Source organism: Gossypium hirsutum, chromosome D05 (assembly GCF_007990345.1).
Source record: "Gossypium hirsutum isolate 1008001.06 chromosome D05, Gossypium_hirsutum_v2.1, whole genome shotgun sequence".
NCBI lineage: Eukaryota > Viridiplantae > Streptophyta > Magnoliopsida > Malvales > Malvaceae > Gossypium > Gossypium hirsutum.
This window is the reverse complement of record NC_053441.1, coordinates 38,976,211-38,997,376: the sequence shown is the minus strand read 5'-3', so window position 1 is coordinate 38,997,376 and position 21,166 is coordinate 38,976,211. Positions and strand designations below refer to the sequence as shown.

At 34.7% G+C, this 21,166-nt stretch overlaps 2 pseudogenes; both read right to left on the bottom strand.

The window, feature by feature from the left end:
* Positions 1-16,191: 16,191 nt before the first annotated feature.
* On the bottom strand, positions 16,192-19,907 carry LOC107939972 (pectate lyase-like; annotated as a pseudogene).
* Positions 19,908-19,975: 68 nt separating this feature from the next.
* On the bottom strand, positions 19,976-20,699 carry LOC107939973 (probable pectate lyase P59; annotated as a pseudogene).
* Positions 20,700-21,166: the final 467 nt, after the last annotated feature.

Sequence of the window (21,166 nt, the reverse complement as noted above, 5' to 3'; positions counted from 1 at the left end):
TGTCGGCACTGTAAGAGTCTCTTACTCTGAACAACTGTCACCTGTAATTTTTTTCATTTTAATTATACTATTTTGTTACTCAAAAAATTCCTCATCGTGCCTAGTTTAAAATAGAAAAGAAAGTAATAGTACATTGTTGTGGTTAGTGAAGTGGCAGTTAGAAATGGTAACGGCAATGGAGCCTTGAATGACATCTATAAGACCATCAATGCAATGGTGAAGGGAAAGTTAGTCGAGCCAAATATTGGTTGCTTCAAAAAGAGAGACTCCATCTCCATCGCTAGCAGTCCGAAACCCAAGGTGGTTTTCACCATCCTTGATCTTTCCACCCTTGGTGATACGAACTCGATTACGGGATGTAATTGAGTCGTTTGATTGCCCATCAAAAATTAAGGAGTTCTTATTTTTGGTTTAAAAAAAGATAAATTTAAGAAGATAGTTTAAATAGGCAGCGAAATTAATAACAAAGATAGTTTAATGGATAGATGGATAAAAGAACTTAAAATAAGAAAGAACCATTAATAGAGATTAAGGACCTGAATCTTATAAGTTTTAAGGTGAAAAGATGGATAGTTGGATAGGACCGTGACCCACTATATAGCAAGATAGGAACCAACGGTATAAGTTTGAACGCCACACTCGGACGAGTGATAAGTTTAGAAAGAAACAAGGATGACGCCACTAGCTTAGCTAGATAAGTCAAGTTGAATCTCAAAGAAAAATGAGAGTGAATAACTCACAAAGTTATAATTCTTGTATGTCAAAAGTTCTTAGTTAACCTTCAAAAGGTTTACAATTGTGCTATTTATAAGCTAATAGACAACCAGCCGAATGGACATGATTTAAAAGTAGATACATGAAGCTAAAGTGATTTGATTTCCAGCTGGAATAATCCAATGAATTTAACTAAGTAGGCGACGAAACAACCTTGGTTCATGGTGTTGATGGGTGAGCTAAATGGAGTTGGATTCGGTGAATGAAAGCAATTTCTAAGAGGTGCACCAAATGAGAAGTAGTTGGTGAATGTCCTTGCTTGCAATCGAATGGTCTTTGAGATGTGAACACTTGGTTATGAGGAGACTTGAGCTGTGAATCAGCAAACAACGAATGGTCTCTTAAAGGGTAGCGAATCTGCTCATATCTTTTGGAAATGGATGCATGAATAATGAGCTGAATGAATGCACTAAACAGCAGCTCAAGATTCATGCACAAATAGGGTACAATGTGCTATATTAATTAGCTCCTATGTATCGTCTAGATACAAGAATATTTAGCTGCAAGATGATGCCTTCCGTATGTGCATGGTCGGATACATGCTTCCATAATAATTAGCTTTGATGAACCTGGAAGGTACATGTATGTTCAACTAATAATCAGCTCCCAAAGTTCAAGCATATTCAGGTACATGCACCTCATTGAATGAGCCTCATTGAATCGGTAATGTGCATTTGTCCAGTCGTATACCTTAAAACCTGGTAAGACAAATTAAAAAAATAACTTTAAAGAAAATTAAACACACAACTAAATACGTAATGGACTAAGACACATTTAAGAAATGTAATTCAAGCTGTAGTGAGCTAAACAAAATTAAATGAGCTAAAATAATTAAGATGTTCAAGTATAGCTAGCTAAGTTAGCTAGCTGATTTGAATTCAGCTTCCAATAAATTGAAGATGCTACTTGATGAGTCATCCAACCCCTTTGTAGCTTTCTCCCAAGTTCATTCAAATAGAGTTGATAGTGATTCTTTAAAATGTTTAGCTCGAGCTCGAGTAATTGGTCCAATGGGGAACTTGAGTAATTGGTCCAATGGGGAGCTCGAGGGGACCTCGTTTGGTGTTAGCTAGGTTCGCAGGCTGGTTCGCATCACTTGGTGGGAATAATGTGATGGATATGGAGGCCATGGATAATAACATGCTTTGTAAACTAGAAAGTAATACCATCAGCATTGCAAATTTTCATATTGGCTCCCCTCGCATCAATGATCTTGTCACTTGTAACAATGAGCTCCTGTTCCAGCTTAATGGTCATGGACCTTTTGAAAGTGATCCAAAGTGGTCCAGTTTGGGTTGTAGCATGACATAGAGTTCTTGGCTTGGGGTCAACAACATTATTTATAGGATCAGTGACCACATAAAACTCACCACCCTTTCCAGTGGTAGTACCACGAGCAAATCTAGGGGCACTGTCAGCCAACTTCTTCTTGTTCTTTTCCTAGTCAGGATCACATTGCTAGCACCTATCAACAGGGTTGGTAACGTGACACAGACCCTTTCTCAATTCCTTTAACATCCTTTCTGTACTATTAAACTCAAGCATGGTCCTAGAGAAGTGGTCATTGTAGTGGCGGACCACGTCCTCCGGGTTGGGGTGATAGGCGTTGTCCAGGTTCTTAATGGCTTCCAATTCTCGTGCCTTTCGGTACTTGTCATATTCAGTGATGTGAGCTTCCAGGGTTGGGATTACAAAAAAATAACAACGAAAAAAAATATAACTATAACTAGAAATACCCATAGCGATTCTTATACTAACTATGAAAGCCTAGCTCTTGGAAATAACTGTGTAACAGCCTGTTTTTAGTGAAATCAGAACAATTGTTTCGGGACAATAATTCTAATGTAGAAACATTTATTTGATTATTATTTTAACATCTACAACAAGTTAGTATTACTGTATAAAAATTTTAATACGAAAATTTACCGTTTGCATGATGAATTTGATAAAATGGACTAAATCGCATAAAGTGAAAAAGTAGTGTTCTCATAGCTAAATGTATTAAATAGCTATAGAACCTTAAATTATGAGTCCTTATGTAGGAATTAGACCATTAATGAAGATCGTGGATGTACATGGCTTGGTATTAATGAAATTTTTAATGTTTTAAAAGGTTATAAAGGTAAATTGGTAAATAATGATAAAAATTAAGAAAAATCAATGTAATCATATTTCTTTAATCATATTCAACCAAAATTTAACCTAAGGAAAGCCATAAGAGAAGATCCAACATTTGTCTATCACTCTTTTGCTTGCATGTGAGTAGTTTTTATTCCGTTTTTAATGACTTCTATGTTTTCGGGATCATTGTAGCTTAATCTAGATAGCCTGGGGACTAATTTGAAAATTTTTTAAAATTTTAGGGATTTACCATAAATTTGTATTTATTGATTTGTATGTTTGATGAAAGAAAATGGTTAGTTGTTAGATAAACAACTTTTAGTAAGTGATTTTTGTTGAAATTTTCTACTATGGATTAAATTTTAAAATGTGAAATATTCATGGTGTAACTTGTGAAATAATGAAATGTGTGAGCTAGTATGAGCTTGTAAGAAATTTGGCTAGGGTTGGGTAGGGGTGAATTTGCATGAATTTCATTTTACGACCCTAAGGACTAATTTGAACAAATAAAAACATTAGCGAAAAAAGTGTAATTTTCAAAAATGTGAATTAGGGTTGAATTGAATAGAATAGTTATTAAATTGATCAAATTTATTCATTTAGATCAAGATAGACTGCGTATGGCTCTAGATTGAGGCAAAGAAAAAGTTTCAAATTAAGCAACAGCATTTCTATGTTTACCATCGAGGTAAGTTCGTACATTGAAATAATATTTCAAATTATGTTTTAAATGCTATTATTTTATATAATATCCAATTGTGTTTAAGTGGAAAAATCCAACGGCATATCGATAATCATCGACTACTGGAAAGGGATAGCTTCAACTATCAAATTATGAAAAGGGATGGTGACGACCATCAAACAATGAAAAGGGATAGCTTCGACTATCAAATTATGAAAAGAGATGGTGATGACCATCAAACTATGTAAAGGGATAGCTTCGACTATCAAATTATGAAAATAGATAGCTTCGACTATCGAATTATGAAATGAGTTTGCTTTGGCTATCGGTTGGTAAAATGAAATAACTTCGTGTGAGCTTCGATAAGAGTTGTTAAGTCAATTTACCTTATTATGGTGTCTGCCAATGATGTGATAGTGAATTGCGGAAAGAAATACATTAAGTTTAAATGTAAAAACAGTGATATTATCCGGGTTAATTCAGAAGAGCCAGATAGTTCTCTTGCCATGATTTCTATTATGTCTGCTCAGAAATGTTTGAGAAAAGGGTGTGAAGCTTATCTTGCTTTTGTATTGAACACTGGAGATCCATAGTTGAAAATTGAATCAGTGCCAGTGGTACGTGAGTATTTAGATGTGTTTTCGAAAGAATTACTAGGTTTGCCTCATATTAGAGAAGTTGAATTTGGTATTGAGTTGATTCCAAGTACAACTCCTATTTCTATTGCTCCTTATAGAATGGCCCCGTTGGAATTGAAAGAATTGAAAGCTCAGTTGCAGGAATTAACTGATAAAGGTTTTGCAAATCCTAGTTGTTCTCCGTGGAGTGCACCAGTGCTTTTTGTGAAAAAGAAAGACAGTTCGATGAGATTATGCATAGATTATCGGCAGCTTAACAAAGTAACTGTAAAGAAAAAATATCCACTACCTAGAACTGATAATCTGTTTGACCAATTGAAGGGAGCTACTGTGTTTTCCAAGATAGATTTGAGATTCGGTTATTATCAGTTGAGGGTTAAAGAGTCAGATGTTCCGAAGACTACTTTTCGGACTAGGTATGGTCACTATGAGTTTGTTGTGATGCGATTTGGCTTGACTAATGCTCCTGCTATTTTCATGAACTTAATGAACCGAATTTTTAGACCTTACTTGGATAAATTTGTAGTTGTGTTCATTGATGATATGCTGATTTATTCTCATAATGAGATTGAACATGCCGAGCATTTGAGAACCGTTTTACAAATTTTGAGAGATAATAAGCTTTATGCCAAGTTTAGTTAAAGTGAGTTCTGGTTTCGGGAAGTTGGATTCCTTGGACATATTGTCTCAGGTGATGGTATTAAAGTTGATCCGAGTAAAATTTCAATAATTGTTGAGTGGAAACCACCCAAAAATGTGTCAGAGGTTAGAAGTTTTCTTGGATAAGTTGGTTATTACAGATGATTTGTAAAGGGATTTTCCATGATAGCTACCCCGTTGACAAGATTGTTCCAGAAAGATGTCAAGTTTGAATAGATTGAAAAGTGTCAGTAGAGTTTTGACAAGTTAAAGGCATTGTTGACTGAAGCTCTTATTTTAGAACAATTAAAACCGAGTAAAGAATTTGTGATTTATAGTGATGCATCCTTGAACGGATTGGGTTGTGTACTTATGCAAGAAGATAAAGTCATTGCATATGCTTCCAGACAGTTAAAGCGACACTAGAAAAATTACCTGACGCACGACTTAAAGCTGGCTGCCATTGTATTTGCGTTGAAGATCTGGAGACATTACTTGTACGGTGAAAGTGCCAAATATTTACTGACCATAAAAGCTTGAAGTACTTGATGACTCAAAAAGATTTGAACTTGAGGCAAGGAAGATGGCTGGAATTGATTAAAGATTATGAGTTAGTGATCGATTACCACCCAGGTAAGGCAAATGTTGTTTCTCATGCCTTGAGTAGAAAATCTTTATTTGCATTGAGAGCTTTGAATACCAGTTTTGATTAATCTAATGATGGTTCCATTTTAGCTGAGTTGATGGCTAAACTGATGTTTCTCAAAGAAATCTGTAAAGCTCAGAATGATGACAATGAGTTGCAAGCTAAAAGAGCTTAGTGCGTGTCAGGTGTAGAGTCTGATTTTCAGATTGGTTCTGATGGTTGTTTGATGTTCAGAAATCAGATATGTGTACCGAAGAATGATGAGCTTATTCGAAAGATCTTACAGGAAGCACATAGCAGTTATTTGTCTATTCACCCAGGTAGTACAAAGATGTATAATGATTTAAAGAAAATGTACTGGTGGGTAAGAATGAAAAGAGATATTTCAGAATTTGTTTCTAGATGCTTGATCTCTCAACAGGTAAAGGTCAAACATTATGTACCTTCAGGTTTATTGCAGCCTGTGTTAGTTCCTGAGTGGAAATGGGACCGAGTTACCATGGATTTTGTAGCAGGGTTGCCGTTGACACCGAGAAAGAGAGATGTAGTATGGGTTGTGATTGATAAGCTAACGAAATCAACTCATTTTATCCCGGTTCGTATGGGTTATTCACTTGACAAGTTGACTGAATTGTATGTTTCAGAGATAGTGAGATTACATGGGGTACCGTTACCGATCATCTCAGGCAGAGATCTGAGATTTACTTCGTGATTTTGGAGGAAATTGCAGGAAGCTTTAGGTACAAAGTTGAACTTCAGTATGGCTTTCCATCTTCAGACTGATGGTCAGTAGGAGAGAGTTATTTAGCTACTTGAAGATATGCTCAGATGTTGTATTTTAGAATTTCAAGGTAGTTGGGAGAAATATTTGCCGTTGGTAGAGTTTGCCTATAATAATAGTTATCAGTTGAGTTTAAAAATGGCTCCTTATGAAGCTTTGTATGGATGTAAGTGTTGTATGCCTTTGTATTGGACAAAGCTTAAGGAAAATCAGATTTATGAGGTTGATTTAGTCAAAGAAACGGAAGAGAAAGTAAAAGTTATTAGAGATTGTTTAAAAGCAGCTTCAAACAGACAAAAGTCTTATGCAGATTTAAAAAGAAAAGAGATCGAGTATCAAGTTGGTGACAAAGTTTTTTTGAAAGTATCCCCGGGGAAGAAAATTTTCAGATTTGGCAAGAAAGGCAAACTAAGTCGACCTTTTATTGGACCGTTTGAGGTGACTGAAAGAATTGGGCCCTTAGCATATCGGTTAGCTTTTCCAACTGAGTTAGATAATATTCATAATGTGTTCCATGTGTCTATGCTACGTCATTACCGTTCCGATCCGTCACATGTGATCTCACCGACAGAGGTTGAGATTCAGCCAGACATGACTTATGTTGAAGAACCGGTAAAAATTCTAGATAGAGAGATCAAGCAACTAAGGAACAAGAGTATTGCACTTGTGAAAGTGTTATGGAATAGGCATGGGGTTGATGAGGCTACATGCGAGCCTGAAGAGGCTATGTTAAAACAGTACCCAAATTTCTTCATAGGTAAGATTTTCGGTGACGAAAATCCCTAAAGTGGGAGAAATGTAACATCATAATTTTGGGCCTAGTAGAAATAGTGGTTTTGGGACCACAAATTCGACGTGATAAAATTTATTTTTATTATATTTTTATGGTCTACGATTTCACGGAATGAGTTTGTGAAAATTTCGTTCGAAAATTTCAACGTTTGGGCACTCAATTTAGTAAAAAGGACTAAACTGTAAAAAGTGCAAAAGTTGAGTTCTACATGTTAGATGTGTCTAATTGTTATGAAATTTTAATTTGGAGGTCCTTATATGGTAATTAGACCATTGGTTAAGTTCGTGGACAAAAATGGACATGGTTAGACTTGTTTCCAAAGATTTTCATTAAGGACATTTTGGTCATTTAGTTATTAAAATGAATTAAAAACAAAATTAAAAGCCAATTTTTGTTCATATTCTTCATTTGGCCGAAATTAGCAATGGGGGAAGCCATAGTTAGGGTTTTCAAGCTTTCAAGCTCTATAGTAAGTGATCCCAAGCCCCGTTTTTAATGTTCTTTACGTTTTTGGAGTCCCGGTAACTTGATTTAGCTTATTCTAGCAATAATTTAAACTAGGGTTTATATTTGGAAAAATAAACATAGGTGGAATGTGTTTATTTTGATGTTTTATGGTAGAATATGAAGCTTTAAATTATGTTTAATAACTTTTGCAAGCCGATTTTAAGTGAAAATGAGTAAAACGACATAATCGGTAAAAATACCTAATTTTCAAAAGTAAGTGTTAGAGTGGGAATTTGATGTTACCATAGATGGGAAAAATGTTCAGCATGTCATAAAAGATAAGAATAAGAGATGAAGTTTAATATCCGAGCTTTGGGGAAAAAGTGTAAATATGCAAAAGTTTAGAGGCAAAATTATAACTTTGCCAAAGTTTGAGTCAAGGATTGTTTTGATAAATGTGAATATTAAATAAGAAAATTTTTCTATTATAGATCAAGAAGAACGAAATCTGAAGTTAGACTGGGGAAAGAAAAAGATTGAAGACTAAATTGCTAGATTTGGTCAAATTTGGTACCGAGGTAAGTTTACGGTAAATAAATACAATATTTCAATAAGTATTATTAATATTGTTATATTTCAGCAATTATGTATTTATTTCATGAAAATATATAATGTTGACTCAAGTATGAGATGACAGAGAATTAGTGATACAAGCCCCGTTGAAACATTAGGAATGTACTGGATACAAATGTCATGAAATTTGGGTAAAGAGATCCCATGTAAGACCATGCCTGGGACATGGCATTGGCATCACTGAGATTATGAGAGGTCCCATGTATGACCATGTCTAGGACATGGCATTGGCACCGAGATGAAAGGTCCCTCGTAAGACTATGTCTGGGACATGGCATGGGCACCGATATGAGAAATCCCATGTAAGACCATATCTAGGATATGGCATTGGCAGTACAGGAAACAACCCATGTAAGACTATGTTTGGAACATAGCTTTGGCATGTTATATTCAGACAAGAGACCCGAGTATCCTTAGTATTCCCAATGATTCAACGAGCTAGAAAATGAATTAAGTTACATGAAAGTTCAAGCAAAAGCATGATAACTAGATTCAGGTGAGTTATAAAGGATCGAAAATATCTCAATTATCAGTTGAGAAAAAGAATTTCAGTAAGTGAAGAGTAAGTTATAATTGTGAGTTATTTAAGCAAGCAAGTAAGTAAACAAGTGAGTAAGTAAAGAAGAAAGTAAAGATCCGAGTGCTTGATGAAAATTTATGAGTATGATGGTTTATGATAAATGTTGTTATTTATTTACTTGTAAACTTACTAAGCTTTATGCTTACTTTATTTATGTTCCTTATTTTTATACAATCGCCAAGTCAGTTGGGGATCACAAGGACGTCAGAGTTCGTCTCACACTATCCACAGACATCTCGATATTATGAAATTTCGAACGTGTAAAGCTATGGCATGTACAGGGACTTAGTAATTTTGAGTGTGTTCATATGATAGGGCTAATGATTTTCTATTAAAATGGTTAACTAAGAACATGTTTGGTATTATGGATGTTTAAATGTTGATTAATACAAAGAAATTATAAAAAGAGTAAAAATTTGCAATGGTATAGTTTTTGGACAACTACAGTGATGTGAATTTGAAAAATCACCAAAATTATTAGAAATGGAATTAGGAGTGAATGAGATTTTATACAAAGAATTATGAGTTATAATTTATATGTATGAAATCCTTAGTGAGTCTATTTTTATTAGAAACAAGTGGAAGCACCATATAAAGTCTTTAGAATAAGATAATTAATTTTTAGTGATGAGAGGGCAGGACACTCGGATAGTGAAATAGGGTAGAATTTAACTAATAAAATGTACTGATTGGATGAACCAAAAATTCTAAAAAATTTATGGAAAGAAAATATATGAGTCTAGTTTAAGGGAAAATTTACGGACCTAAATTTTGAGTTTTTTAACTTGAGTTATAATTAAATTAGTGACTGCTGCGCAGGTGCACAACATTATGGTGAACAGTGAAATAAATTTTAAAAGTAAATTTTTATGCCCCGAACTTATAAGTTAAGTCAAGTAATGCCTCATGATCGACTCCGGCAACGGTCTCGGGTAAGGGGTGTTACACCATATATATTATGCATATTCATCTATCACCTCATCTTCCATCATTCAACCATATTAAGTCATTCATCAACCATTTTAAGGCTACTGGTATACATACCAAAACACAAGCCAAATCAAATTTCCATATCCACAACAAAACATATAGACCAACATTAGCCGAAATACCTATACATGCCATTATAACCAAAATTTAACAATCGAATGTACCAAAAGAGCCGATGGATAATATGATATAGCTCCAACAAGCTTCCAACTCGAACGAGCTTTTGATTCACTATAAAACATAGAAAATAACACAGAGTAAGCATTTAAGCTTAGTAAGTTCGTATAACTAAGAATATAACTTACCATTTAATCATATAATAGGTAAGTAAACCAAGCATATTCCAACACAATTTGGCCAAATGCCTACACACATATTCACCACCCAAGTTAGCCATGTAAACAAATATATAAGCCAATAAACATGGATGAATACAACAATTGGTCAAGTTCCAAGTACATGTACTGACCAATTCAAGTTTCTATATACCATGTAATAACATTTCCATGTAATTCATGTATATACATGTAATAGTTCGTATCAAAATCTTATCAATTCGTATTGGAACATTGCCCGTTGAACCGTTTAGAATATTGTTGGATACCCAGGATAGCTCACACATAGTGTGCTAACTCATATAACTGTAATTCTTCAATTCATGTACATGGATGCTCATACGAGCTGTGAATCGGTATGCTCACTCGAGCTGTAGATCGATATGCTCACTCGAGCTGTAGATCAGTATGCTCTCATGAGCTATAAATCGGTATGTTTACATGAGCTGTGGGTCAAAACGTAGCTACACGATGTTGCTCACACAAGCTATGGAGTATCTGTAACACATACAGGACCTCAGCCATCGGTAGGATGTTCAGGACCAATACTCAAATCATGTAAACCTTAATGACATGTCATTTGTATCCTACGGATTCTTAAGGTTCAAACTGGGCTTGGTAATTATCGTACGCTGTTGGGTATGCATTTAGTAATTATGTATGAAAATTCATAACATATATATTTCAATCTAAAACATATAAAAATGATTTAATTTCATGAACTTACCTCGATGAGTATACTTTGATATGGAAATCTGAGATTTTCCTTTTGTCTCGATTTAACTCTGTACGAGGTTTGTCTTGATGTATATGGATAAATTTAACTAAATTTAATACACAACTTATTCAATTTAGGCCAAAATCACATTTTGGAAAAATTACTATTTTGCCCCTATACTTTTAATTTCTTTACAATTTAGTCCCTAGCTCATAAAAATGGAAATTTATGCATTTTCACCACAATCCACTATGGCTGAATATCAACTAGGTCCCTAGCATGCCCTATACTTTAATTATTTACCAATTTCACCATGTAATATTTTTTTATTTTTTTATTTAGTCCCTATTTGACAATTTCATCAAAAATCTTTTAAGAAAAGTTGTTTATCTAACTACAACCATCCATTTTATATCATCAAACATCAAAAATCATGTATTTTCATCAATGTAAAAACCCTAATATTTTCATAGTTTCACAAATTAGTCCCCGGGCTAGCTAGATTAAGCTACAACGATCCCGAAAACGTAGAAATCATTAAAAAGGAGACAAAAATCACTTACATAAGAGCAAGACGAAGTTGCCGCAAGCTTAAGCACCAAAATGGCTTCCCAAAACCTAATTTTTGATTCATGATGAAGAATAAAAGATGATAGCATATTTTATTTCATTAGTTTTTATCATTATTTACCTATTTACTTAATTAACGTTAAAAATTAAGCAAATTTACACAAATTCCAAGCCATGCTCATCCACTAACATATAAATGGTATAATTACCATATAAGGACTCTTACTCTAAGGTTCTATAGCTATTTAATACCTTTAGCTATTAGAACTCAACTTTTGCACTTTAAGCGATTTAGTCATTTTTATCAAATTGAGCATGTAAACTGTAAAATTTCTTAAATTTTTTTATATGGTAATACTATAATGTTGTATGCAATAAAATAATAATAAAATAAACTTTTTAACTTTAGACTTGTGGTCTTGAAACCACTTTCTGATTTCACTGAAAATGTCTATTACAGGTTTGGTGGTTTTGTTAGTATGTATATATGGTTTATGATTGTAAATGTTTTGGCATTTTGGTACTTGAATGGTATGTGTTGGAGTGGTCAAGTGAATACATGTTTTGGATGACCATTTTGATGTGTTTGAATGTGGCAAATGTGGTATGAAATGGTATAGAATTTAGATTGTGAATGTTAAGTTATTAATGACTATATTATGCTTGTGTTTGGATATGTTTAATGTCATGTAAATTGAGATGCCTTAGGGCATATAGGTCGTATAATTAGTATCATATTGTGTTAGCTTGACTATTCACATTTTAGGTATATTTTTGAAACTTGAATTAGGTGCGTTTGAGTTGCACAAGTGTGCACATTTTGGGTGAAAGAATTGGCTTGAAAATATCCTAATTCTTGTCCACATGGCCTAAGACAGCGGTGTGTGTCTCAGTTGTGTGTGGCACGGCCGCATGTCCCCTATAGCTTACAAAGGGTTGCAAGTCAAGCAGTTACACGACCTAGCACACGTACGTGTGAGGCCATTTTGAAGGGTACACGGCCTAGTACACGGGTGTGTGGCTTGGCCGTGTGACCTAAGTTAGAGAGTTACACAGGCTCGGACACGAGTTGGGACACGACCGTGTGTCCCTACTTCGAATGCCCATATGGCTTGAGACACAAGCGTGTGTCTCAGCCGTGTGACCCCTATTGTTTGAAAATTTTCACCTTTTTAGGAAAAATTTTATCAGTTTCTGATTTAGTCCTGATATGTTTGTAATGTGTTTTTAGGGCCTCGAGGGCTCGAATAAGGGACAATATGTATGTCTTTGATTGGTTTTTGCTATAATTGATGATGTGAATTAAATGTTTTAAATTTTTGATTGTTTTGATTTGAAATCTTTAGTAATGTTCGTAACCCTATTTCAACGACGAATACGAGTTAGGGTGTTACAAACTAGTTAGATGAAAAAAGGACTTGATAGGATAGGAGAGACAAGCTACGAAACCAAAAAGTGGAACTCGAGCTTGACGTCCTTGGAACACTATAATTATGTCGCTATTTATAGTACACCGAGATTTTTTAAATTTACCAAATTTACAAAACACACTTGGCTACCAGTGTTTCTAGTGCCTAAAAAACGTTTGGGTTTTCTTACCATTTTTTTTGAGAGAAACAATTGAGGTTTTTCTTGCAAATTTTATGCCATTCTGAATTTCTAATTTAAGAAATTACAAAAAAAAAAAATTCTCTAATTATTCTCCAATTCTTCTACTCTTCAACATTTCAAGATGAAATCTTTTTGCTTTCAATTTCAAGATTTTAGTCCTTCCACTTGGCTGATTTAAAAAATAAAATTCCAATTGGTAAGAGAGTTTATTGATTTCTCTTAATTCTGAATACGTGATATGAATTGGACTATAATTTTTTAATTGTGCCTTTAAATATAAAACTACTATGTATTCAAATTTAACGAATTTTGTTATTAATGTTATCAATTAGATTTTAAAAAAAATTATATTAAATTGAATAAGTAAAGTAGTAAATTCATTTAATTTTTTAAAAAAAAGGATGAAATTTTAAAAGTCTAAAAGAGTACACGAGTTAATCGAGCACCGACTATATTACGAAAATCAGAAATACTCTCCTTTCGTATTTAAAATAAATTATATTATTCTAAAACCTTAAATTATTATGTTAGTTTTTATTAATTTAAAAAATATAAAATATGCTTTCAAAGGGATTTGAACCCACATCAATTATTCTGTTAGTAAAAACTCAAATTTAACACTAGCACTATTGCAAATTTCAACATTGGTTCCCCTCGCATCAATGGTCTTATGAATTGTAACAATGACCTCTTATTTCAGCGTGATGGTCATGGACCCTTTGAAAGAGATCCAAAGTTGTCTAGTTTGCATGACAACATGAAGCAGAGTTCCAGGCTTGGGGTCAGCAGCATTATCAATACGGTCAGTGACCACGTAAAACTTACCACCCTTTCCACCGATAGTACCACGAGCAAATCCAGGGGCACAGTCGGCCAACTTCTTCCTATTCTTTTCCTAGTTAGGATCACATCACCAGCAACTATCAACGTGGTTGGTAACCTCACAGGGACCCTTTTTCGATTTTGCCAACACCCTTTTGGTGATATAAAACTCGAGCATGGTCCTAGAGAAATGGTTATTATAATGGCAGACCACCTCCTCCGGGTTGGGGAGATAGATCTTGTGATATTCAGCAATATGAGCTTCTAGTTTTGGCATTATGACAACAAATAACAACAGAAAGAAACTATAACTATAACTAGAAATACACATAGTGGTTCTTATTTTAACTATCAAAGCCTATCCCTTGGAAACAACTGGTTGGATGCAAACAAGACCCTAATAGGATTGGAGAGACAAGCTGTGACAAAAAAAATTGAACTTGAGCTTGATTTGCTTAGAACACCATCATTATGTTGCTATTTATACTACACCGAGATTCACTAAAATTACCAAATTTACAACACACACTTGGCTACCAGTGTTTCGAGCGCGTAAAAAATGTTTGGATTTTCTTTTCCTTTCTTTCGATAGAAACAGCTGAGGTTTTTCTTGCATTTTTTACGCCATTATGAACGTCTAATTTCAGAAATTACAAAAATAAATTCTTTACTTATCATCCAATCCCTCTACTCTTCAACATTTCCAGATGAAACCTCTTTGTTTTCAATTTCAAGATTTTAGTCCTTCCACTTAGCTGATTTAAAAAATAAAAGATCAATTGGTAAGAACGATTATTGATTTCTCTTAAATCTGAATATGTGATATGAATTGGACTCTAATTTTTTAATTGGACGTTTGAATATAAAAGTACTAAGTATTCAAATTTAATGAATTTTTTTGTAGTGCTATCAATTTGATTTTTTTCCAAAAATTATATTAAACTCAATAAGTAAAGCATCAAATTCATGTAATTTTAAAAATAGGACGATGAAATTTTAAAGGGCTAAAAGAGTACAGAGATTCAAGGGGAAATTGAACCTCTGTGGTGATTTTTAATGCATATTTCAATATCTTTACAATTTATACTAACTGTTATAGAAGTCCTTAACTAATTCGGTGACACGACTATATTACAGAAATTAGAAATACTTTCCTGTCATGTTTAAAATAAGTTATATTATTGAAGGCTATTTTAGTTCTTATTATTTTAAAAGAATATAAAATATGCAGTCAAACGGATTTGAACCCACATCAATTATTATGTTAATAAAACCTTAAATTTAACACTGTACCAAAACATTGATTTTCTTTTATGAATTTCAATTTTTTTACGCATACTTTATTACATCCATCAATTATAAATATCTATATGATTATTTAAGCTCTTGACTAAGTTGATACCACACGTCAACTAATGATCAACTCAAAACATCAATGCCGAATTATTAATCCTATGTCCTCTCGGCTTTGCAAGTTTTTTTGCTCGGTATTTGACTCTATACGGGTAAAAGCAACGATATTTGTGGAAGCTTAAACTTATAAATTGAACTTCTTTAACGAAATCTTTTAAAAGTATTAGGGGCCTTGGACGACTCCCCGAGCCTCGCTAAGCCTTAAAGAAATCAAAGTCATGCACCACCTTAAATGCAAACTTCATGTCTCCATTATAAATGTTGTAGTCAAAAATCGATTTAGTTCATGGTGATGCAATAACCCCGGGATGAATCGCCATTGCGGTTGCAGTAATAAGAATATTACTATATGAGGAACACTCATGTTTAATCTTTCGTTCTTTTCTCGATTTGATGTGTTTTGAAAAATGACTGAGTACTCGAATATGTATGTTGGGACATACAAAATTTATAGAAACTAAATGGTCTCACGATTGTTAAAATTTTTAATTAATTATGCAACTTTAGTTCTAGCAAATTATTTAATTTCATTAATTTCCATACCTGTCATGAAATGATTGGTTACACATAGCGAATTCCAAACTCACTTAAAACTGAAGGTTTCCACAAATCCAACAAAACCTTTCAGTAGAATATATATACTAGATATGTTAGATTAATGTATTTGATTGATTTGGTGCCTACACCAACTAAAGATTGATGAAAACACCATGATAATCAATGTTATTATTGTTACTTTGTTTCAAACCACACATTTCCTTATTCATTATATGTTATTTTGAAACACACATATCTGTTCTAAATATATGATTCCCACAGATACGCGTGTGCGAAAAATTGTAATTATCTATTAGTAGGAGAAAAGAAGAGAATAGGGTGGAATCGCATAAAAGAAAATTTACTAACAATGATTCACAGAAAATACCAAATGTACTATGCTTGGGTATCAAATATTGCACGTAAAAAAGGGAGGACACATGTATATAAAAATAGCGTTTTCAGCAAGGACGGCCAATCGTGCAGCTAAGTGGTTCGGCATACTTTGTAAGTTCGGGGGCCATTTGACCGGGTTTGAAAGGCATCATTTTGTCAGCACCAATTTCCTTGCTGGCACTTGGATTATCGGATGGTGTAAAAAAAGCACCCTTCTCGAAGTGGTCACCCTGTGATACCCAGTTCCAATTCTTTCACTGTGATGGATTTAAGAGGCCGCTACAGGTCACCTCCGTAGCCCCGAAGGTACCTGGTGCAGAATACCTATTTCCCTGGCTGATAATTGTAGGGTTGCTGGTGCCGCCAATGGCATACAGGAACCAGTGATTGTAGTCATTGTTGACGACATGAATAAAACCAAATCGGCACCTAGGCATCCTCTCTACCAATCCTTTACCGAAGTGGTTCAAAGCAACAGTGACCTGCATCTTCTTGTCGGCTCTGTAAGAGTCGCTTGCTCCAAACAACATCACCTGTAATTGTTTTCATTTCAATTGTACTATTTTTTTCATTCAAAAAATTCCTCATCGTGCCTAGTTTAAAATAGAAAGGAAAGTAAGCTTACAGTGTTGTGGTCAGTGAAGTGGCAGTTAGAAATGGTAACAGCAGTTGATCCTTAAACGACATTGATAAGGCCATCAGTGTAATGGTGAAGGGAAAGATGGTTGAGCCAAATGTTGGTTGCTCCAAAAAGAGATACTCCATCTCCATCGCTGTCACCCCGTAACCCATGGTGGTTTTCACCATCCTTGATCTTGCCACCATTGGCAGGAATAATGTGATGGATTTGAAGGCCATGGTTAGTGACGTTCTTCGCATATTGGATAGTGATACCAGCACCTTTAAAAATTTCCACATTGGCTTCCCTTGCATCAATGGTTTTATCACTTGTAACAATGAGCTCTTGTTGCAGCTTGATTGTCATGGACCCTTTGAAAGTGATCCAAAGTGGTTCAGTTTGGGTGACAGCATGACGTAGAGTTCCAGGCTTGGGGTCAGCAGCGTTATCAATAGGGTTAGGGACAACGTAAAACTCACCATCCTTTCCACCAGTAGTACCACGAGCAAAACCAGGGGCACAGTCGACCAACTTCTTCCTGTTCTTTTCCCAGTCAGGATCATATCGCCAGCAACTGTCAACGTGGTTGGTAACCTCAAAGGGATCCTTTTTTGATTCTGCCAACACCCTTTTGGTGATATAAAACTCAAGCATGGTCCTAGAGAAGTGGTCATTGTAATGGCGGACCACCTCCTCCGGGTTGGAGTGATAGGCCTTGTCCAGGTTCTCAATGGCTTCCAATTCTCGTGCCTTCCAGTACTCGTCATATTCAGCGATATAAGCTTCTAGGGTTGGGATTATGACAACAAATGAAAATAGAAAGAAACTATAACTATAACTAGAAACAATTGGTTGGTTGCAAACAAGACCCTAATAGGATAGGAGAGACAAGCTACAACACAAAAAACTTGAACTCAAGCATGATTTGCTTGGAACATCATCATTATGTCACTATTTATCGTACACCAAGATTCATTTAAAGTACCAAATTTACAAAACACACTTGCCTACTAGTGTGACAAGTGCGTAAAAAAATTTTGGATTTTGTTTCCTTTTTTTTTAGATAGAAACAATTGAGGTTTTTCTTGCCTTTTTTACGCCATTCTGAACCTTTAATTTTAGAAATTACAGAAAATAAATTCTCTAATTATCCTCCAATCTCTTTACTCTTCAACATTTCCATATGAAACCTCTCTCCTTTCAATTTCAAGATTTTATTCCTTCCATTGGCTGATTTAAAAAATAAGTTCAATTGGTAAGAGAGTTTATTGATTTCTCTTAAATCTGAATATGTGATATGAATTGGACTCTAATTTATTACTTGGACTTGTGAATATAAAAGTACTATGTATTCAAATTTTAAAAGTCTAAAAGAGTATAGAGATTCAAGGGGAAATTGAACCTCTATGGTGATTTTTAATGCATATTTCATTTCGTTACAATCTATACTAACTTTTATAGAAGTCCTTAACTAATTTGGTGACATGAGTCGATCGAGCATCACTCTATAACAGAAATTAGAAATACTTTCCTTTCATGTTTGAAATAAGTTATATTATTGAAGGTTATTTTAATTCTTATTACTTTAAAAGAATATAAAATATGTTGTCGAAGGGATTTGAACCCACATCAATTATTATGCTACTAAAACCTTAAATTTAACACTGTACCTAAACATTGATTTTCTTTTATGAATTTCAATTTTGTTACGCATGCTTTATTACCTCCATCAATTATAAATATCTATACGATTATTTAAGCCCTTACTAAGCTGATACCATGCGTCAACTAAGGAGCAACTCAAAACATAGATACCGAATTATTAATCCTATGTCCTCTCGGCTTTGCAAGTTTTTTTGCTTTTGTATTTGACTTTATACTGGTAAAAGCAATGTCTTGGACGACTCCCCAACCCTCACTAAGTCTTAAAGAAATATAACTCATACACCACCTTAAATGCATAGTTGATGTCTCGATTATAAATGTTGTTGTAAAAAATCAATTTAGTTCATGGTGATGAAAGAACACAGAGTGGAATCGCCGTTGTGATTGCATTATTAGGAATATTACTATATGAGGAACGCTCATGATTCTTTGTTCTTTCTTTTCTCACTTTGATGTGTTTTGACAAATGACTGAGTACCCGACCATGTAAATTGGGACATACAAAATTTATAGAAACTAAATGGTCTCACGATTGTTAGAATTTTTAATTAAATACGCAACTTTAGTTCTAACCATATATTTTATTTCATTAATTTCCATACCTGTCAAGAAATGATTGGTGACACATACCAAATTCTAAACTCACTTCAAACTAAAGGTTTCCACAAATCCAAAAAAACCTTGCAATAGAATATATATACTAGATATGTTAGATTAATGTATTTCATTGATTTGGTGCCTACACCAACTAAAGATTGATGAAAACACTATGATAATCAATGTTATTATTGTTACTTTGTTTCAAACCACACATTTCATTATTCATTATATGTTATTTTCAAACAAACATTTTTGTTCTAAATTTATGATTTGCACAGTTACGCGTGTGAAAAAAATTGTAATTATCTATTAGTAGGAGTGAAGAAGAGAATAGGGTGGAATCACATAACAGAAAATTTACTGACAATCATTCAGAAAAGATACCAAATGTACTACGCTTGGGTATCAAATATTGTACGTAAAACAGAGGACACATGCATATAAAATAGCATTTTTAGCAAGGACGGCTGATTGTGCAGTTGAGTGGTCCGGCATACTTTGTGAGTTCGAAGACCATTTGACCGGGTTTGAAAGGAATCATTTTGTCAGTACCAAATTGCTTGCTGGCACTTGGATTACCGGATGGTGCAAAAAGGCACCGTTCTCAAAGTGGTCACCTTGTGATACCCAGTTCCAATTCTTCCACTGTCCCGGCTTTAAGAGGCCCCTACAGGTGACTGGCGTAGAATACCTATTGCCCTGGCTAATAATTGTAGGGTTGCTGGTGCCGCCAATGGCATACAGGAACCAGTGATTGTAGTCATTGTTGACGACATGAATAAAACCAAATCGCCACCTAGGCATCCTCTCTACCAATCCTTTACCGAAGTGGTTCAAAGCAACAGTGACCTGCATCTTATTGTCGGCACTGTAAGAGTCGCTTGCTCTAAACAACATCACCTGTAATTTTTTACATTTCAATTGTATTATTTTTTTCAATCAAAAAATTCCTCATCGTGCCTAGTTTAAAATACAAAGGAAAGTAAATTGTGGTCAGTGAAGTGGCAGCTAGAAATGGTAACGGCAGTCGATCCTTGAACGAGATCGATAAGGCCATCGGTGCAATGGTGAAGGGAAAGATGGTTGAGCCAAACATTGGTTGCTCCGTAAAGAGAGACCCCATCTCCGTCGCTGTCACCTCGTAACCTATGGTGGTTTTCACCAACCTTGATCTTGCCACCCTTAGCGGGAATAATGAGATGGACTTAAAGGCAATGGATAATGACGTTCTTTGGAAATTGGATAGTGATACCAGTACCAGTAAAAATTTCCGCATTGGCTCCCCTCGCATCAATGGTTTTATCACTTGTAACAATGAGCTCCTCTTGCAGCTTGATGGTCATGGGCCCTTTGAAAATGATCCAAAGTGGTCCATTTTTGGTGACAGGATGACGTAGAGTTCTAGGATTCGGGTCAGCAGCATTATCAATAGGGTCAGTGACCACGTAAAAGTCACCATCCTTTCCACCTGTAGTACCACGAGCAAAACCAGGGGCACAGTAGGCCAACTCCTTCCTGTTCTTTTCCGAGTCAGGATCACATCGCCAGCAACTGTCAACATGGATGGTAACCTCAAAGGGACCCTTTTTTGATTCTGCCAACACCCTTTTGGTGATATAAAACTCGAGCATGGTCCTAGAGAAGTGGTCATTGTAATGGCGGAACACCTCCTCCGGGTTGGAGTGATAGGCCTTGTTCAGGTTCTCAATTTGGTGACATGAGTCGATCGAGCATGCACTCTATTACAGAAATTAGAAATTCTTTCCATTCATGTTTAAAATAAGTTATATTATTGAAGGTTATTTTAATTCTTATTGTTTTAAAAGAATATAAAATATGTTGTCGAAGGGATTTGAACCCACTAAAATTATTATGCTAGTAAAACCTTAAATTTAACACTGTACCAAAGCATTGATTTTTTTTATGAATTTCAAATTTGTTACGCATACTTAATTATGTCCATCAATTATAAATGTCTATACGATTATTTAAGCCCTTACTAAGCTGATACCACGCGTCAACTATGGAACAACTCAAAACATAGATGTTGAATTACTAATCCTATGTCCTCTCGGCTTTGCAAGTTTTTTTGCTTCGGTATTTGACTTTATACTGGTAAAAGCAATGTCTTGGGCGGCTCCCCGACCCCCGCCGAG